This window comes from Aphelocoma coerulescens, chromosome 20, assembly GCF_041296385.1.
Source record: "Aphelocoma coerulescens isolate FSJ_1873_10779 chromosome 20, UR_Acoe_1.0, whole genome shotgun sequence".
Classification (NCBI taxonomy): domain Eukaryota; kingdom Metazoa; phylum Chordata; class Aves; order Passeriformes; family Corvidae; genus Aphelocoma; species Aphelocoma coerulescens.
The window spans coordinates 6,079,447-6,087,634 of record NC_091033.1 but is presented as its reverse complement, the minus strand read 5'-3'; the positions used below and the strand labels follow the sequence as shown (position 1 = coordinate 6,087,634).

General features: G+C 43.3%; 1 long non-coding RNA gene across 1 annotated transcript; it reads left to right on the top strand.

The window, feature by feature from the left end:
- The first annotated feature begins 3,106 nt into the window (after window positions 1-3,106).
- Window positions 3,107-6,401, top strand: LOC138121099 (uncharacterized). The gene is made up of 4 exons (XR_011156082.1): window positions 3,107-3,520; window positions 3,654-3,704; window positions 3,813-3,957; window positions 5,932-6,401. It is a non-coding gene; the product is annotated as an uncharacterized lncRNA (long non-coding RNA).
- The last annotated feature ends 1,787 nt before the right edge of the window (window positions 6,402-8,188 follow it).

Genomic DNA, 8,188 nt, shown 5'->3' with positions numbered 1-8,188 from the left:
CCTGGGAGAAAATTCTACATGTGGCAAGGAGGCAGATGCCAACATAGGACAGAATGGGGTGGATAATCCCCATGAGGGCATGACTTAAACCATTGCTTCATCTCTTTACTGGCTACTATGGATGGCATGGTTGTTTATCTGATAATAGGGCTCTGAGAAAAGTTATGAGGATTACAGGGAATATGTCAGTGTTGTGATATTTTCACCACCAATTAGAAGCTTCAGTGGTGATTTGATTGTCACTCAGTCCACACAGAGAAAAAAAATCTTGTGGAGGAATAACCCAATACCTACAAATTAGAGGTAGATGAAATACACACCTCAAAACAGTGAACTTTTTGTCATGATAAAGCTAAAATAATGGGTGATTTGAACAACTCATGAGGAGTTACAAAGGTCTAATCCTTTACTTGGAAACTGTAGGGAAAGGACTGGATATTTTTCCAAAAGTTGCTTTAATCAAATTAGGAATTAATCCTGACCTGTCCTAGGGTCTGTTATACATGTGAAATCAGATTAAATGGTCTTCTGCTCTTACAATCAATGAAAAAAATGTAATTGTGGTGAAAGTGAAACAATGGCTAGTGAAACAGCAAAGAAATATACTGCTGAACTAGAGGGGAGGCTAAAGGACAGATGAAAATATTATGAATTCTAGAACTTATATAATAGATTGCATTCACTTCAGCAAGAATTCCACCATTGTTATTTTTTTCCACATTTAATTTAAAGAGGCAATATCCTTTTAAGCTTTCATTCTTCAGCAGGGTAGATTAAATTTAAAATAGAAAAGTGCTGCAGAATAGATCTGGGGATGTTCAGGGCTGGAGGACAACTTAATGAAGCAGAAACTGAAATACCATACGTCTCCAATAGCTTTAATTTATACAAATATTATCTTTGTGTCTTTCATAACATGATGCAGAGGAGCTCAGAGCACAGTGTAATTCCTTTGCTTTTCAAGATAATTTTATCCATTTTAGTACCTGGGTTTGAAACTGGCCCAATTCAAACCAAAAGAGCTATAAAGGTTTTTTGCTGTAATTGCCGAAACAGGCTTGCACATATAAAATCAATTTAATGGCTGGAAAAGGCTGCCTGCTGTATGAATCGGGATAAGTGCCAGACTGCCTAGAGTCCAGTCCTGCCCCGGGAATTCCGAGTGGTCAGTGCTGCTGGATGGGGAGTGGGCAGGGTCAGGGCAGGGCTGTGCCCCAGGGTCACTGCGACAGAAACTGGGAGCTGACACAGGAACTCTTCAGATCCAGCTTCAAGCAGCTGGGCACCCAGAGGGGGTGCACCATTGCGATATTTTGATCTTCTTTCACCCTAGTCCCAGAAGAAGTTAAATGGGGCTGTGGCCCCAAACCTCTTGATGCAATAAAGCCAAGAGCAGCAGCAGCAGCAGCAGAAGGGAGCTGGGGTTGAGCACCACTTGAGACAGGATTTATTCTCCCCTGCTGAAGGATTCCGTGCTGCTACAGGATCACAGAAAGGTCTGGGTGCAGCAATGCCAACAACCCCAGCACAGGGACAGTCACAGAGTGTCCCTCTGGGGTGGCTCTTCTTGGCCAGCGATGAAGGGGAGTGCCACCAAAGCAGGGGACTCGCTGTGCTGTGGTCCCTGGACCTTTCCTTGTCCTGCACAGCCCTTCTGGCTGTGTGCAAAAGGGGCCAGCACTTTTAGGTCTGAGGCAGTATCTTTTGGTGTACTTGGCCTTCCAGATATTTTGGGACATTGTGGTACTACTTCATATACTCTGCTTCTAACTTACTCTGGGCTTTTGGTTAAAGCAGCTTCATGTGACTTAAGTTTAATTTCTGTGGGATGAAACAATATCTTTTACTAATCTCTGAAAAGGACTTTGAAACTTAAAGAGCAGGTATCTACTGTCTAGCACCTTATTTATTCACAGATGTTAGAATCTGCTCAAGACATGTAAAACTGGGCTTTTTTTTCCACTCAGTGTGTTAGAACTGGGGAGAAAGAGAGAGAAAAAAACATGTTGCTGGAAGACATCTTCCTTCTGAATAAAAGTAGAGTTCATTAGCAAAGAAGGTTCATCTTTTCTTTATTCTTCATGACATGCATTTTCATGGTTGGTTACAAGTCTGGCATTGCTTCTTCCTTTATATGCTGCCAACAGTTTTCTACGATCTTAATTTCCCCCCCTCTATGAAAACCTCAGGAAAAAAAATTCCATATATTAGCCTGCAAGCATTTGATTGACACACAGATTAATGTTACACAATTAAGGAGTGTTATCAGGTGAGTGCTTCAAAAATCACAATATTTCACAGGCAGGAAGGTTTCCTGACACCACTGTAAGTAGAAATACTTTATAAAAATTATTTAGAATCACCATCCATCATCATGAGAAACCTGGTGTTGTGCTAAAATAATTGACAGGTTGATAGCTGCAAAATGTTCCCAATCCAATAAAATACATAGCATTTCCAATAACAACACTGGTGCACGTGGATTTACAGTGGTGGCCAATTTATTATGAAAAATGATGGAGTTCTAATTTGTGAGCAACTTGAGTGTATTTCAACTCTGTGGTCAGTGTCCTTCAAACCTTCTCTGATCCAGTCACTTCTTTCGTGAGCAAACGAGCCATGAATATGTATAAGAGATGGAGCACAGCATGGGCTGCTCTGCCACCTCACAGCCAGAAGGTCACGGGCATAAATCTCCCTGGATGCTGAATATTCCCTCCATCTCAGGTAGGTATCAAGCAGCTCCCCAGATTCCTACACCATTAAAGAGAGGAGTAATTGGGTAGAAACCCTCACGTATTCACTCCCCCGTGGCTCACGTGGATGAAAGAGAAGCTGGAATTAAAAGGATGGGGCTGGAAATGAACCCACCAGGTGCTGGCAGGCAGTTCATCAGTTCCTTAATGTGCACCTGATGGCTCTGCCTCTTCCGGGAGCACAGTCCCACGGCCACTTCGGCTGCCCTTGCCCCTCTGATCCCCTTCAGCTGGGCTGGAAATGGATCATCTACTTCATAGCCTGTGCAGGAAACATGTTTGGGGATCAAAAAAAAGCTCAAATTGCTGCATCATTCACGCCCCTTGCTGCTGGAGGATAGGCAGCCAGGCAGTGGGCTGGAGCTTGTGGGCCCAAGCTCCAGCCAGCCTCTGCCCTCTGTTCTCTCTTCTTCCCATTCCCATGTTTCCTGCTCTTCCCTTCCATCCCGAGACGTTTGCAGGTAGAATGAGGAGTATGGGCTTCTCCTTTACTCAGGAGAATAAAAAAAAAAAATTGGAAGATGCCTCTTGTGCTGATGTGCCTCCCTGGCATCCTTGGAGTTATTTGTAGTGGTTCTGACCTTGCTAAACAGGGGTTTAAGCTACAGAGAAGCTCTGACATTAATAGGGGCAAAGAAATAAACCTTTTGATAACACTAAAAAAGCCCCAATAAAAAAAAAAGTAATAGATATGCCTGATTTGGACCTATTCTCTCAGCTACGAGCACACCAAAAACACCAAGTAAAAATTTTGGCTTTTTAATGTAAGATTTTATAAAGGAGAACTACCTTTGGACTGCTTTTTTTGTTTGTTTCTTTGCTTGGGGTTTTGTTTGTTTTTTTTTTTTTTTTTTGTGGTCCTTTTTTGTGTTTGGTTTTTTGTTTGTTTTCTTTTAGGACAAGCATTTGTTTTAAGCAGCCATTGAGACATTTGCAGCAAGGTTTCAAGTATGTGGGACTTTCTTTCCCTGTCCTGTCCCCAGAATTAACAAGAGAGAGAAGGAACATAATATCCTAGAGTAACAATTAACCTTCAGCCACTTGCCTGTCACACAGCATATGCAGATGCAGGAGGAAGAAAAGTCAGCCCAATGCACACTGGAGCACTGTCCTTTTAAACTCTTACCAGAGGACACAGGTTTATAAAAGAGTCCATGGAAAAACTGCACCAGATTCTGCAAGAAGCTCCTGAGACACAGAGGTAAATATGGTCATTCTTCTTCAAGGTCTCACTGCAATATGAGAACTTTCAACAGGAATTTTCCTAACACCAGGGTGATTGAAAAAATAGATGTAATTATATATATATAACTCACTATGTAATTACGTATTTTACTATATATGTATCTAGCTATATATATAGTTATAATAGTAATGAAAATTGTTATCATGCACTTTGCAGCTACCTGACTTTTTTCTTTAGATATGCTCAGCAAACTTCAAGAACTTCCACTTGGCCCCAAAAAACATCACTGAGGTTTTCCAGCAGTAACCTGGGAAGGGCTCTGGGTAGCTCTTTGACATTAAATTTCTGCTCGGTTCAGCAGAGAGGTCAGGATCTGAAACTTAAGGGCCAGTGTGGATTCCCCATCTCCTGCTCCATGTGGTGTTGTTGCTCTGTTCTCCAGCAGTGGAAAAACTCCCACTGTCGAAATTGTAGCAATTCTTGTCAGAAGGACATTTTTGTTTTCAGAGACATGCTTTATTTTTTCCCAGTGTTATACACAATTGTTCCAAGAAAACAGATATTACAGTAAGTTGTTGCATTATTTAGATGGTATGCAGAGTTATATTATAGATTCCAGGGGGAAGAAGTCCAACACCCATCAGGAGTTATTCAAGAAGACTAAATATATCCACTGGTCTTAAATCCAGGTAGTGGGCTGGTTTCACCACTGCATGAAATAAATCTGGGCAGATCAGGTTGGCTTTTTAAACCCCCTTTTCTTTACCCAACCTGGCTTAGACAACTTCACTCAAATATTTTCTTTCACACGTTGCTGGCAAAAGCATCAAAACCCTCCCTGGGTTTGTATTACTGCTGACAAATCACAGTAATTCATGATCAGAGCTACTGTAGTTATTCAGAGCAACTAGTGCAGCCACGGGGGCTGAGAGTGACTGACAGCACTGCAAAAATTACCTGCTAGAGTTTCTTAGAGCTGCCAAGTAATTTGGGTTAACAGCTCTTTCCCTTGAAGAAGAACCTTGCTAAGAGGGTTGGCCCCACGGTAGCTCGGCTCTAGATCAGCCCCAGCAGTCAGAGGAGCAGGATGACCAGGATTAAACTGGCTACAGAGGTCTGTGATGTTGAAAAGTTATTGTCAATGGAAAAAAAACCAAAAAACCCCCAAACCCAAAGGCAATTTAACAGCTCTCCAGGCATCCCTGGTGAATGGAGGAGTTTATTCCTGGAAATGATAACAAACAGGACAATATCCTCACCTTTCCTCCACAGGCACCTGCAATATTCCATGGATGGGGATGAACCATGGCAGGTCCCCGTGTGGGGAGAGTCCTCGCAGACTTTGCTGCCACAGACATTTGGCACACACAGCTTACAAAATGACACTGTTCTTCATAACAGTGCTTTAAATTCTGTGACACACCAGTGCTGAGAAAACATTAGTAATCTGCTTGTGATGAAAATTCACATATTCAGCATCATCATTTCAAGTTATAAACACCAGTTCTGTCCAGCAGAAGTTTCAGGGCCTCTCTTTCTATGTTTAGCCAGGTTTCAGAATTACTGGAGGATAACCAGGCACAGCCCAGATTCTTTGTTCAATTTTACCCTCTTTTTTAAGGGTTTAATGTTGCTGTATTTTGATCCTTCACATTTTAAACCCTCGGTTTTCAACTGGCAGTTTCTGGCTTTTCCAACAAGTGTTTCCAATACCTTTACAAACTGGTGTATTGTCTGATAGACTGCACCTTCAGAGCCTACTTCTTTTTAGGGGAACAGAGCCGAGACTTTTATTCCAGGGTTTGCTTCATGACACAAGGATCTTTTGTGGGCACTTTTCTCTTTTTCTTTATAGGATTCCTTATACTAAAATAAAAGTAACTTTAGAGAAAAAAAAGCTACAAGACTGTTCTTTGTGTATTCAGCTTGCTAACTGTCATGATTTTATGAGGAGTCTCTTGACACCTGGCATTTTTCTTAAAACCCTAGACCTTGGAGTCATACGGATATATCAGAGTTCCAGCATTAATTAAGAGAAGAAGGTTTCCAGCCAGCATGGATGTGGCAAAAACCTGAAAATGGTGAACCCGGAGAGTAGAAGAGCCCTTAAACTGCTTGTAAAAAAGCTCATGTTTTAGGAGGTAAAATCCTAATTTCTGGAGGGAGGGGAGGCATGGAGGATAGAAAAGTCTTGCCCAACATTGAGTTCTGATACCCCTGTCCCTGCAAGACATCCTCTGAAATTGTGTAAGGCTAATTGGAGTTAGAAGCCATCCAAACCTACAATAGGAAATGAGATTTGGGGAAAGCCCACAGCCAGCAGACAGGATTAAAAGCAGTTTCCTTGAATCCCAGCCCATCTCCTGCAGACAGACTGTCAAAGTTTCAGGTGTGCCGATTTCATTCGAAAATTTCAAATAATAAAGTGAAAACAGGCAGAAACACAATTCTGTCTCTTACTCAGCTGACAAGTTAAGAAAGGAATTAGAGAGATGCTAACAGCCTGTAGGCTGGCACTCAGGCCTATCCTATCTGAGTCTTTCCAGCTGAAGGACCACTAACATCTTTCACGCTGCTCCAGGTGCCTGAGAAACTCTTTAAAGACAGCTGCTGCCAGTCTCTTCTCCCACGGATAGGCTTTTCAGGATAAGGGTTTCTTTGGTTAGTATAGAAAACTCTCTCCATAAAGCTCCCATGGGGAAGCAGAGAGTGGATAATCCAAATCACAGAACAGGCCTGGCTCAGCTCAGTATTTTTTCCCGTGTCGTAACAAACATTTGATAACAGTGCAAACCTGCATAAGCAAGTCAGCCCATGGCAAAAAGAGCAATCCACTGCAGCTGGGTGGTTTCTGTGGTGCAATCCCATGTAACCCTGCTTCCCCTCTAGCAGTCCTTGCTCCAATCTAAGACACCTTATGAGTAAAACAAGTTTGTGAGGCTCAGACAAGAGATCACTTTGTAAAGCAACTTGTGTGTGCATGACTTGAAAGAGCAAGAAAGTGCTCCTAGGACACGTTATTACAGGAGCTGGCAGCAGGTAAAGGCTCCTTTCCTGTTTTAGCTGGTCTATTAGTAATGTGATTGCAGCACCTTAGATGTCAGCTGTGAATTAAGACTCCCCTAGACCTACAGGTGTTCCTGATCCTAAAATGCCCATGTGTGTGGGGAGTCTTCTGAGCTGTGCAGATAAAGCAGCTTGGCTCTCCAAATGCCTGGCACCTAGTCAGAACTCATTGGAGAGCCCAGTGTCTGTTCCTGTAGAGTCAGAGAGGTACCTGTGTGAGCAGTCACACTGTTGAACAGGGCTGGAAGGCACCTGGATGTGGTTGCAGCTGAATACAGCTGGAGCACAGCCTCTAAAGCCTTGCATTGTCCAAGTTATGTGCCAATCCTAGAATAAAGAAAACTTTTTTTCCTTTGTTCTGCTGGCAGTTTCGGGTTTTGCAAGTGAGTCCAGGATAGGTTTGTAGCAGACATGAGGCATCTGCTGTAGCAATGTCTCAGCCCTTTGCAGCTCTCAGCTTGGGTTGCCAGAGCTCTCACTCTGGAGCTGTGACCGTGGCTGAGCCATGTGGAGCTGCTCTGCACCCCCTCACACCTCACCTGCCCTCACAGCCTGGGCAGATCTTCACCCTGCACGGGCGTCTGCCACCGCGGGAGCAGTGACGTGGTGCCGGTGCCTTTGGAGGAGCTTGACCTACTTTGGAGCAGGGATGCCACAGTTTGCATTCTTCCTCCCCACTTTTACCAGCCGTGGTTTATGTAGGGCCTCCAACACCACTCATTAGAGGGGCGGCAGCAACTCGGCTGGAATATGCTTCCCTGAGATCAAAGCACCATGCAAAAAAATCCCATATTCAGTGTATTTATTAGAGATCAAATAACACCTATAAAGCACATGATTTTTTTAAACTCCACTGCTCCTACATTGAGCAGCTGCTTATCTCTTACATTGCAAAGACCTGCCTTGCAAGTACAGGGGGCTGGGGAACAAAGAACAGGCACATTTCACAGTTTTTCCTTTTCCTGACTTTCTCTCCCACCCTTCTTTTAGCCCCAGCAAGCAGGAAACTAAGGGAGCCCAAAGACTCTCTGCACCAGCTACCTCTTCTATCACCTCATAGCAACCAGCCAACTTGTGCTTGTGGAAACCCTGCACATGAAATATAATAATCACCTGCTCAGGGAAAAAAACCCAAAATGATAGCACTGTACTTGCAAAATCAGAGTTTTCTGGCCAGAAG